At 39.7% G+C, this 10,844-nt stretch overlaps 1 pseudogene; it reads left to right on the top strand.

The window, feature by feature from the left end:
- Nucleotides 1-8,321: 8,321 nt before the first annotated feature.
- Nucleotides 8,322-10,163, top strand: LOC128097070 (60 kDa heat shock protein, mitochondrial-like; annotated as a pseudogene).
- Nucleotides 10,164-10,844: the final 681 nt, after the last annotated feature.

The raw sequence follows: 10,844 nt of genomic DNA, 5'->3' as shown, positions 1-10,844 counted from the left end.
TTAAAATGTATATATATCTATATATATTAATCTTGTAAATTTTGATATAAAATTCATACTTTAAGAAAAGTTTAAAGAATCAGAATAGAATCAAAGAGTTAAGATTAGTAATAGAATAGTTCCTTAATTAATTTGGCTTTTCTCCTGTCCCATAGCAGAAGATGGCTCTTTTATTCTGGCATGATACAGGGAGTTTGCATTTTCCTTTTAACAACATGCTTGAGTTTAAAGAAGAAGAGAGCCATTCTCCAACTCCAAAGTCAGCTTTAAATTTTAATTGAACTGGGACTATAAGAAGACCAATAGTGTTAAATCTTTAGAGAAAAGCAGAAACAAACATTTAGGAAGACATAAAATTTTTTAGATAACATGACCATACACCATTTCACTCTGTTTCTTAGGATAGAAGATTTGTCCCTTTTCTTCAGTTGTCTCATTTGTCCAGTATCCTTCAAATTCCTTAACCTTCATTCTCCTAAAAGACAAAAACAAAAATCTTTCCCCAAGACTAATTTTGGGGATGTTCCTTTTTGGCAAGTTATTATCTGATTAAATGAAAAGGCATGTGTTACTGGTATAAGTTAGTTTAAATTGGATGTTCATGATAGTTGATGAACTATTACCTCCTCTAATTATGAGGTCTCTCTTGTTCAAATTGAACCTTTATCAATTTTGATGGTACCCACAGCTTATCTTCTCCTGTAGAAATAAAAGCAAAACCTCGTCCCCAATGTAACACATATCCTGGTTTCCATTCTGAGGTCAGCACATCCTTAAAGTATATAGGTTGATTTAATTCTGTAGTTTTTTCTGTTATCCAATGTCTCTCTGCAGCTGTTGTTCCTTTCTCATTGGCATTGAGAAAATTCAAAGTTAATAGAGCATTATGTAGTCTATTTCTGGGTTTTTTTTGTTACTCCTTTTTGTTTATTTAGCATATCTTTTAGAGTTCTGTTTGATCTTTCTATAACTGCCTAACCTGTAGGATTATGTGGTATACCTGTAATATGGTTTATATTATAATAAGCAAAAAACTGTTTCATTTTAACAGAGACATATGATGGAGCATTATCAGTTTTGATTTGTGCAGGTATACCCATGATGGCCATAACTTCTAGCAAATGAGTGATTACAGAATCAGCTTTTTCAGAACTCAAAGCAGTTGCCCATTGAAATCCTGAATAAGTATGGATAGTGTGGTGTACATATTTCAATTTTCCAAATTCTGCAAAGTGAAACACGTCCATCTGCCAGATTTCATTCCTTTGAGTACCCTTTGGGTTACATCCTGCTGGTAATGGTGTTTGATTGTAGAAAGAACAAGTAGGACATTTCTTTACTATTTCTTTGGCTTGTTGCCAGGTTATGGAAAAATCCTTTTTTAAACCTTTACTATTGACGTGATGTTTTTTATGAAATTCTGAGGCCTCCAGCACATCTTCTATCAATAATTTATCAATCTCATCATTGCCTTGTGCTAGAGGGCCTGGCAGACCAGTATGGGATTGAATGTGAGTTATATATAAAGGATGACTCCTTTTCCTGATTGTATCTTGTAATTGAATAAATAGTGAAGTTAATTCTGAAGCATCATGGATAAATTCTGCAGTCTCAATATGTAATACTACTCTTTCAGCATACTGAGAGTCAGTTACTACATTGAGAGGTTCTGAAAAATCCATTAATACCAACAGAATAGCATACAATTCTGATTTTTGAACTGAATTATAAGGACTTTGAACCACTTTACTTAAATTTTCTGATTTGTAACCTGCCTTTCCTTGTTTGTTGGCATCTGTATAAAATGTACGAACTTCAGATATGGGTTTTTTCCTCACAATTTGAGGCAAGATCCAATCAGCTCTCTTTATAAGAGCAATTCTATTGCTTTTGGGATATTTGCTGTTAATTTCTCCCAAAAAATTACTGCAAGCTTTTTGCCAAGCTTCATTTTCTAATCCATAATTTTTCAATGTCTTCCTTAGTTAAAGGTACAATTTCTGCTGGGTCTATTCCTGCTAATTGACGAAGTCTCAATTTTCCTTTCCAAATTACATCAGAGATTTTTTTCCACATAAGTTTTTAATTTTTTATTTGGTTTATTTGGTAAAATATCTTCCCTCTGCATTAATATTCCTGTAGTGGAATGCCTAGAAGGTAAAATAACCAAAATGCAATCCAGTTTTGGATCAATACGATCTACGTGCCTTTCATGTACTTTCTTTTCTACCAAGTCCAATTCTTTCTCAGCTTCAGGTGATAATTCTCTTGGACTATTTAAGTCCTTGTCACCTTCTAAGGTTTTAAACAAATTATTCAGTTCATCATTTTTTACCCCAACAATAGTTCTTAGATGAGAAATGTCTCCAAATAATCTTTGAAAGTCATTAAGAGTCTGTAGTCGATCTCTCCTAATTTGTACCTTTTGAGGTCTAATTTTTTGAAGTTCTATTTTATATCCTAAATAATTAATAGAATCTCCTCTTTGTATCTTTTCAGGAGCAATTTGTAATGCCCAGCAAGCCAAAATTTTCTTTACTTCTTCAAACATTTTTTCTAAAGTATCTGCATTTGGGTCAGCTAATAAAATATCATCCATATAATGATAAATTATAGATTTAGGAAATTTTTTACGTACCACTTCTAATGGCTGTTGTACAAAATATTGGCACAGAGTTGGGCTATTCAACATTCCCTGTGGGAGGACCCTCCATTGAAATCTTTTAACCAGTTGAGAATTATTATAAGTAGGCACTGTGAAAGCAAATCTTTCTCTGTCTTTTTCTTGTAAGGGTATTGAAAAGAAACAGTCTTTTAAATCAGTAACTATGAGAGGCCATCCTTTTGGTAACAGAGTAGGCAAAGGAATTCCAGATTGTAGAGAGCCCATTGGCTGAATTACTTTGTTAATTGCTCTAAGGTCTGTTACCATTTTCCATTTACCAGATTTCTTTTTAATAACAAATAAAGGAGAATTCCAAGGGCTGGTTGATTCTTCAATATGATGAGCATTTAACTGTTCTTCTACTAGCTCTTCTAAAGCCTGGAGTTTCTCTGTCGTTAAAGGCCATTGCTGAACCCATACAGGCTTGTCTGTTGACCATTTTAAAGTTAGAGCTGTTGGTGTTTTTGGAAGATTATCAGTTGTTGTGCCCTGTTCTTGTATGACATGGATGGCTAGTGAGCACTCATTAGAATAATATCTTCTAATATTTCTCTCAGAAACATGTGCTAGTTTATGATTTATTTCTGAGATTGGAGGGATATTAATCTGAGTATTCCATTGTTGTAACAAGTCTCAACCCCACAGGTTCATAGCTATGTTAGCCATATATGGTTTTAATTTTCCTTTCTGTCCTTCTGGACCTATACATTCAAGCCATGTTGCACTTTGTTTCACTCGAGATAATGTCCCAATTCCTAACAGTTGAACGTTTACCTCCTGAAGAGGCCAAGTTGGATGCCAAAATTCTGGTGCAATTATGGTAATGTCAGCACCTGTGTCTACCAGACCAGACAACAAAACACCATTTATTTTTATTATTAGTTTTGGTCTTTGTTCATTAATAGAAGTTTGCCAAAAAATTTTCTTTATGTTTTTTCCTGAATTTCCTATTTTCTCTGTTTCATCATCTCGACCAACATGATTTATTCCAATAGGCATTTGGTTATTTAGTTGCTTTGAGTAGGGGTTTCCTCTACAACTGCAGGAAAGGTTTGAACTGGATTTACTGTGGGGGCCTGCCTGAGGCCCCTCTGGAGTTTACCGAAGCTCGAGGCAGAGGATTACCCTGTCTGTCCCTTGTTGATCTACATTCGTTGGTCCAGTGTTTTCCCTTACCACACCTTCTGCATACTCCAGAAAGAAGGGGCATTCTGTTGCCAGTGTTCCTTGAAGAAACATTATTTCTAGGAATGACCTGTTTACAATCCCTTTTCAAATGTCCTTGCTTTCCACATAGAAAACATCTAACAATTCTCAAACCTTTTGAAATTGCTTTTCCTACCCACATATCATCATGGTCATAAGCCTCAACATTAACTGTGTCTCTAATCCAATCTTCCAAAGGTGCAGATCTTGCCTTTAACGGCCTGATTATTCTTTTGCATGCTGCATTTGCATTCTCAAAGGCCAAAGATTCAATTATTATCTGACTAGCCTCTTAATTCGAGACCATTTTCTGTACTGCTGAAGTCAATCTTTGTAAGAAATCTGTGAAAGATTCTTTTGGGCCCTGTATAACCTTTGTAAATGACTCAGTTTTTTTTCCTGGTTCTTCAACTCTGTCCCATGCATTCAAGGCTGCTGTTCAACATAGAACTAGGGTTTGGACATCATATAAACATTGTGTTTGTACTGAAGCATATTGGCCTTCTCCAATAAGCTGATCCTGGCAGACTTGTATTCTGTTATCCCTCCATTGTTTTTCTATATTTTTGGCCTCATTATTGAACCACATTTTCCACTGGAGATTTTGTCTGGGTTTAAGAACAGCCTGTGCCAAATCCCGCCAGTCCTTTGGTAGAATTCTATTACAAGTTGACCAGGTGTTTAACATTTGCTTTACATATGGGGAGTGGATGCCATAAGATGCTATTGCCTCCTTAAATCTTCGTAAGTCTAACATTTTAACTGGAATCCAAATATTTTGTTCATTCTCTTCATCAGGTCGCTGCTGTATGGCTACCGGATAAATTAAGGGTGACTGTGTGAAAACTGGTTTTCTTTCTGTAACCTTATGATCCAATTTTGAAACACCTTCACTGTTAATTTCTTCTATCTGAATTTGAATTTCTCTATAATTCATTTTTACAGGTTTAACAAGTTTTTCTAAGACTGTTATCCTGGCACTTAAATTGACTATTTCTTTAAATAGTAAAATGAGGATAAGAAAAGTAATAAACTGAGTAATTAGGTCAATATTAATCTTTTCATATAGTTGTTCCATTGTCAGAGTGCCTAAAAATTCAAACAAAGTCCAATTTTCTTCCAATGTATACATAAAGCCCATTTTTTTTAATGTAGAAAAAAATTCTCTTTTGAATAGATATGTTAATTGACTTACCAAGCATCGTAGAACAGTAGACTCCAAGGGAATTTCAAAACAGCCACCGGGTGTTAGAGGTGTGAATCCAGAGAGAGAGAGAGAGAGAGAGAGAGAGAGAGAGAGAGAGAGAGAGCGAGCAAGAAAGCATAGCCGCTTGAGCCGAGTCAAGCCTTGGTTTTACAGGCAGGGGCCCTGTTCGGCAGGGCAGGCCTGAGTTGTTTGTAGCAGTTGCAAGTAGCTCCAGCTGCGGGTCAGTCAGGCCTGTGCCAGAGCTAGGGAGCCGGGCCGCCCAGGCTGGAAACCGGACCTGCCACCAAGCAAAGCCAAGCGGTTTTTAATGGATTCTTGTCACGTTGGGCGCCAAATGTAGATGTAACCAACCTTCTTATTAAATAAGAAACACAGAACCAATGCAAAGAAGAAAGCCAAGAGGTCAGAACTAAGAGCTAAAACCTTACCCTTCCTCCTGCGGTAGTCCTACCTCTCTGAACCAGAGCTACCCCTGTGTTAAAGTCTTTATATAGAGTTCCTGTTCTGCCTTCTTGTTGGTTGTAAACCCAACCACATGACAGCCTCCTCACGGCCTGTCTGTATAGGCCTCCAGGTTTTCCATGATTGGTATTGAAATTAAAGGCATGTGTATCCAATACTGGCTGTATCCCTGAACACACAGAGACTTACCTAGCTCTGCCTACCAAGTGCTGGAATTACAAGCGTACGCCACCACTGCCCTGCTTTCCTATGGCTTGCCAATAGCTCTGACCCCCGGGGAACTTTATTTATTAACATACAAATAACATTTTAATACAAATAAAATATCACCATATTGGGCAAAGGCAGCAGCCATAGCAGCAGCTGTTTTTTGCAGGAGTGGATTTTTAAGGAGAAAAGGGGAAGTCGGTGCTATTGTGAGTTGGTAAGACCTGATTGGACATGTTAGCGAGTGTAGCCAAATAATGAATTTTGATTACTGGACCTTGGTGTTTAGACTCAGGAATGAGTCAGTGGCCACGTGAGGGAATGAAACTTGGGGGCTAGCTTCAGGAACGTAATCTAATGGTTTAGCAAGGGAGAGGGAAGGAAAAAGGACAAAATCTGTAAGCCAATCTTGGGCCTGCTAGAGAGCCCCACGGTATGAGCTGAGCAGAGACCACTGTCTCAGGACAGTCAGGTGGCTTCATGGAAGAAGGGCCTTCAGTTTTAACCCGGAGAGTAAATATGAATGCAATAGAGAAATGGCAAAAGAAACTTCATACAGAAGACTCCAAATAAACAAAGCAACCAAATTTAAGAAGCCTGAGACAGACAGCATTTCCGAACTGATTTCATCAATCCTAGATGCCAAACAGGTGCAGACTCCACACTCCCAGGTTGTATTTAACCTTCCTCAAGACCTACAAGGGGGACACTAACTTTAACACTGCTAAACTGAGGAGACTAGAGCACAGCCAGTCTGAGGATTGTCCTGGACTTCTCCAGCTGGCACAGGGCGAGGCTAGTGCCCAAATCTAGGAAGGCTGTCTACAGAGCCTACATTCCTAACTGAAGCACCCAACTTCACGCTGAACCCCACTCTGACCCTTCTGCACTAGCTCTGCCTTTCTTCCTGGCCCCCTACTTCCATCACCCCACCCACTTGAGGGCTTTTCACCAGAAGTTTCCTTGGTTGTTCTTTCTTTCATCCCTGCTTCCTATGAATTGTCAAACCTGACCCTGTATAACTCAGGGATCTCTTGGCTTTTTGCTTTTGTCCATCCCCTCTGACTCCTCTGCAGTCCAGGCCACCCTCGTTGTTTGCCTGGAATAGTCACTCTCCCAACTATCCTTGCACCCTTGCTTCCTCTTTCTTCAGTGAGTGGCTCCCAAAGTGTGTATCTTCTGGGAGTTGGCAATAATGCAGATTCTCAGGTTCTCCCAAGGTGTGCTCAGAGATGTGTCTAGCAACACATTTTCCCACTGGGGATTGAGAGCTTTTGTTCAAACAATTTCTTTACACTGCAACCCACATGTGCATTTGAAGATGCAAATTAGATCAAGCCCTTTCCTCCACTGAATACCTGTCACCCATTTTAGCTTCACAGTTCTTCAGAGATGTTGTTCCACTCTCTCATTTGGGTTTTCCGGTTTATTCTCGATGTCTTCTTGGCGGGAGTCTCCCACTGTCTCAAGCTTGTCTGCACATGCTGCAAAGGCAGGGAGGGATGCCTTGCTCTTTGATGCACTCCGAGCATTTTATACAGAGGCCCTTCTGTTATGTAATAATCATTTGTAGTAGAGAAGAACAGAGAAAGAGAGACAGGAAATAAAGGAGGAAATAATAGTGAAAGCTGTGTCCTGAATATAAGCCTTAAAAAGTGAAAGCTTTCGGTAGATGATGGAAGTCTTTAAAGGCCTTGGAAGTGGGCAGGAAAATTCTAGAGAACAAGACCACAGGGTGTGGTGAATCACTGGGCTGTGACTGATAAAGTGGAGTTAGCAATGTGAGGGCGGGCTGGGAAGTTCACAAGCAGAAAGTAATGCTGAACTGAATGAAGTGTGGAATGGTTTTCACAGGCAATGCAACGGAGCTAATGAATGTTGCTTGGCCTCTAGTGAACTGACCAGAGTAATTCAGAGGTAAAGAAACCCAGAATGCTTATGCTTCAAATCTAGATGAGAATAAGGTTGGCAACACTCTTAGCAAAAAGTGATAAATATGGCAGTCAAAGCACTCTCTGACTAAAGGATAAGCCCAGAAATGCATCGCGCCCAGGACTGTTGAGTGTCATTTAAGTGGGAATATCTGATAAATGAACATCTGACAGCGATAGAACACTGAGGAAGATGGAGATGGGCTTGGGACCAGCTATGAAGAGGCCAGAGGTGACATTGTAGGAAAACCTGGTGCCAGAGACAGCTGGGATGAGTAAAAGTAACCACTAGTTTAAAAATTAAGAAAGTAAGCAGCCTCTTCCAGCTCAGTTGCTCTCCGGAGAGGTAAGCACACTAACAGCTTACTACTCTGTATCCTCCTAGCCTTTACTTCGCTTGTTTCTGTCTGTCCCTTGGCTGCCCTTGGAATACATCTTAGAGTCAGCCTCCAAGAACACCAAGCAGGTACTACTGGGAAACATATACCTCATCTCAGAAGCGTACCACCTCCACTCTGTACAGAGACGTAAAGCATCAATCAGTGCACCCAGTACGTGGGGCTAATGCCTGATTAAAAGGTAAAGTCCTCCCCTCCCTCACTGCTGGCCTGGCCGTGTGCACTTCTGCTGCCACCCCGCAGAAATGTACCTGCTACTCACAGTCCTTTGCCGGATGAGACTGTCTGAGGCACTGGCTCCTCATCTCACTCCGGCCTATCCCAAAGATGTAAAATTTGGTGTGTATGTCTGAGCCTTGTTGCTTCAAGGTGTAGACTGTCCAGCCTATGCTGTAGCTGTTGCGGTGGGGCCAAAGAGAAGAACAGTGATGAATGCACAGAGTTGGAGAATCCTAAAGTAACAAAAGATAGGGTCACTGGCTGGGCGGTGGTGGCGCACACCCTTAATCCCAGCACTCGGGAGGCAGAGCCAGGTGGGTCTCTGTGAGTTCGAGGCCAGCCTGGTGTACAGAGCAAGATCCAGGACAGGCACCAAAGCTACACAGAGAAACCCTGTCTCGAGGAAAAAAAAAAGAACAAAAGAAAAAAAATGGGGTCACTGTTGCAAGTTGATTGATTTGAAGGATATAAAAATATCAGCGCTAAGCTTGTTCAAGATGTTGCCAATAACACAAATGAAGAGGTTGGGAATGGCACCACCCCTACTACAGTTCTGCCAAGAAGGGCTTTGAGAAGATCAGCCAACATGTTAATACAATGGGAATTAGGAGAGGTGTGATGCTAGTTGTTGACGCTGTAATTGCTGAAATTAAAAAAATGGTCTCAACCTGTGGCAAACCCTGAAGAAATCTCTCAGGTTGCTATGATTTCTGCAAATGGAATCAAAGACATTGGAAACATCATTACTGATACAATGAGAAAGGTTAGAAGAAAGGGCATCATCACAGTAAATGATGGAAAAACCCTGAATGATGAATTAGAAATTATTGAAGGAATGAAGTTTGATAGAGGACATATTTCCCTATATTTTACTAATCCATCAAAATGTCAAAAATGTGAATTTAAAGTTGCCTATGCTCTGTTGAGTGAAAAGAAAATTCTAGCATGCAGTCCATTGCACCTGCCCTTGAAATTCCCAGTGCTCATCAGAAGCCATTGGTCGTAATTGCTGAAGATGGTGATGCCGAAGCTCTAAACACAGGGCCTTTGAAGAGGCTAAAAGGTGGTCTTCAAGTTGTAGGGATTGGGGACAGTAGCAAAGACCAGCTTGGAGATACGGCTGTTGCCACTGGTGGTGCAGTGTGTGAAGAAGAGGGGTGAATCTAAGTCTTAAAGATGTCCAAGCTCATGACTTAGGAAAATTTGAAGAGGTTATTATCACCAAAGATAACACCATGCTTTTGAAAGAAAAAGGTGACGGCTCAAATGGAAAACCATTTGAGACATCACTGAGCAGTTAGACACTGCAACTAGTGAATGTGAAAAGAAGAAGGGGAATGAATGACTGGCTAAACCTTCAGATGGAGTAACTGTGCTGAGGGTTGAAGGGATGATTAAAGTGACTGAGAAGAAAGGCAGGGATAAGGATGCTCTCAAAGCTACGAGAGCAGCTGCTGAAGAAGGGGTTGTTCTAGGAGGGGATTGCTCTTGCTTTGGTGCAACCCAGCCTTGGATTCATTAGAGCCTGCTAATGAAGATCAGAAAATAGGTATGGAAATCATTCAAGGAACATTCAAAATTTCTGCAGTGACCATTGCTAAGAATGCAGGTGTTGAAGGATCACTGATAATTGAGAAAATTCTGCAAAGCTCCTCGGAAGTTGGTTAGGATGCTATGATTGGAGATTTTGTGAACATGGTGGAAGAGGGGATCACTGATCCAACAAAGATGGTAAGAGCTGCTTTACTGCTGCTGCTGGGATGGACTCCTTGTTAACTACAGCAGAAGTTGTAGTGACAGAAATTCCTACAGAAGAAAAGGGCCCTGGAATAGGAGCAATGATGGTAATGGGAGGCGGCATGTTCTAACTCACTTTATCATCGAACTATGACTATAAACTCAAGGCAGGCTCCTCACCAATAACTTCAGAGAAGTCACCTGAAGAAAATGGCTGAAAAAAGACTAGCTGATCACTGTAACCATCAGTTTCTGGTTTCCATTGATAATATATAATGGTTTACTGCAGTCATTGCCCATGGCTACAGATAATTTATTTTATAGTTTTGAATAAAGACATGTGTATATTCCTGATATGAGGTAGAAGAGCCAGTGTTCTGCTTTCAGTTTAAACCAAGGCATTTCTACCATTCCTGCATCACCAGGTGAGAAGTTCAGAATCAGCCTTTCTGTGGAGAGTAAGAATAATTGTGTACAAAGTAGAGAAGTCTCCAATTATGTGACAACCTTTGTGTAATAAATTTTTTTAAAATTACAAAAACAAGAGGGAAAAATCCTTAAAGTGTACCTCAACTGCAAAATATCAGTATTTCATGGAAGAAAATAAATATCATGATAATTAACATTTAAGCACTTCGGATAGCTGATTAGATATTAGATTTTGGTTGTTTTCCTTTTTGTAAATATTTAGGACATAATTTTCTGTAGATTCATAAAATCTATAAAGGTTTTATGAATTTAGGTTTTTCCATTAAGTGTAAATGCCAATATATAATCAGTGTACTCAGATCTTTGAAGATGGCCCTGCTCCA

The sequence above is a fragment of the Peromyscus californicus genome, unplaced genomic scaffold (genome assembly GCF_007827085.1).
Source record: "Peromyscus californicus insignis strain IS unplaced genomic scaffold, ASM782708v3 Scaffold_5__1_contigs__length_169319896, whole genome shotgun sequence".
In the NCBI taxonomy this organism is placed as follows: Eukaryota; Metazoa; Chordata; class Mammalia; order Rodentia; family Cricetidae; genus Peromyscus; species Peromyscus californicus.
This window is presented reverse-complemented; position numbering and strand designations above follow the sequence as displayed.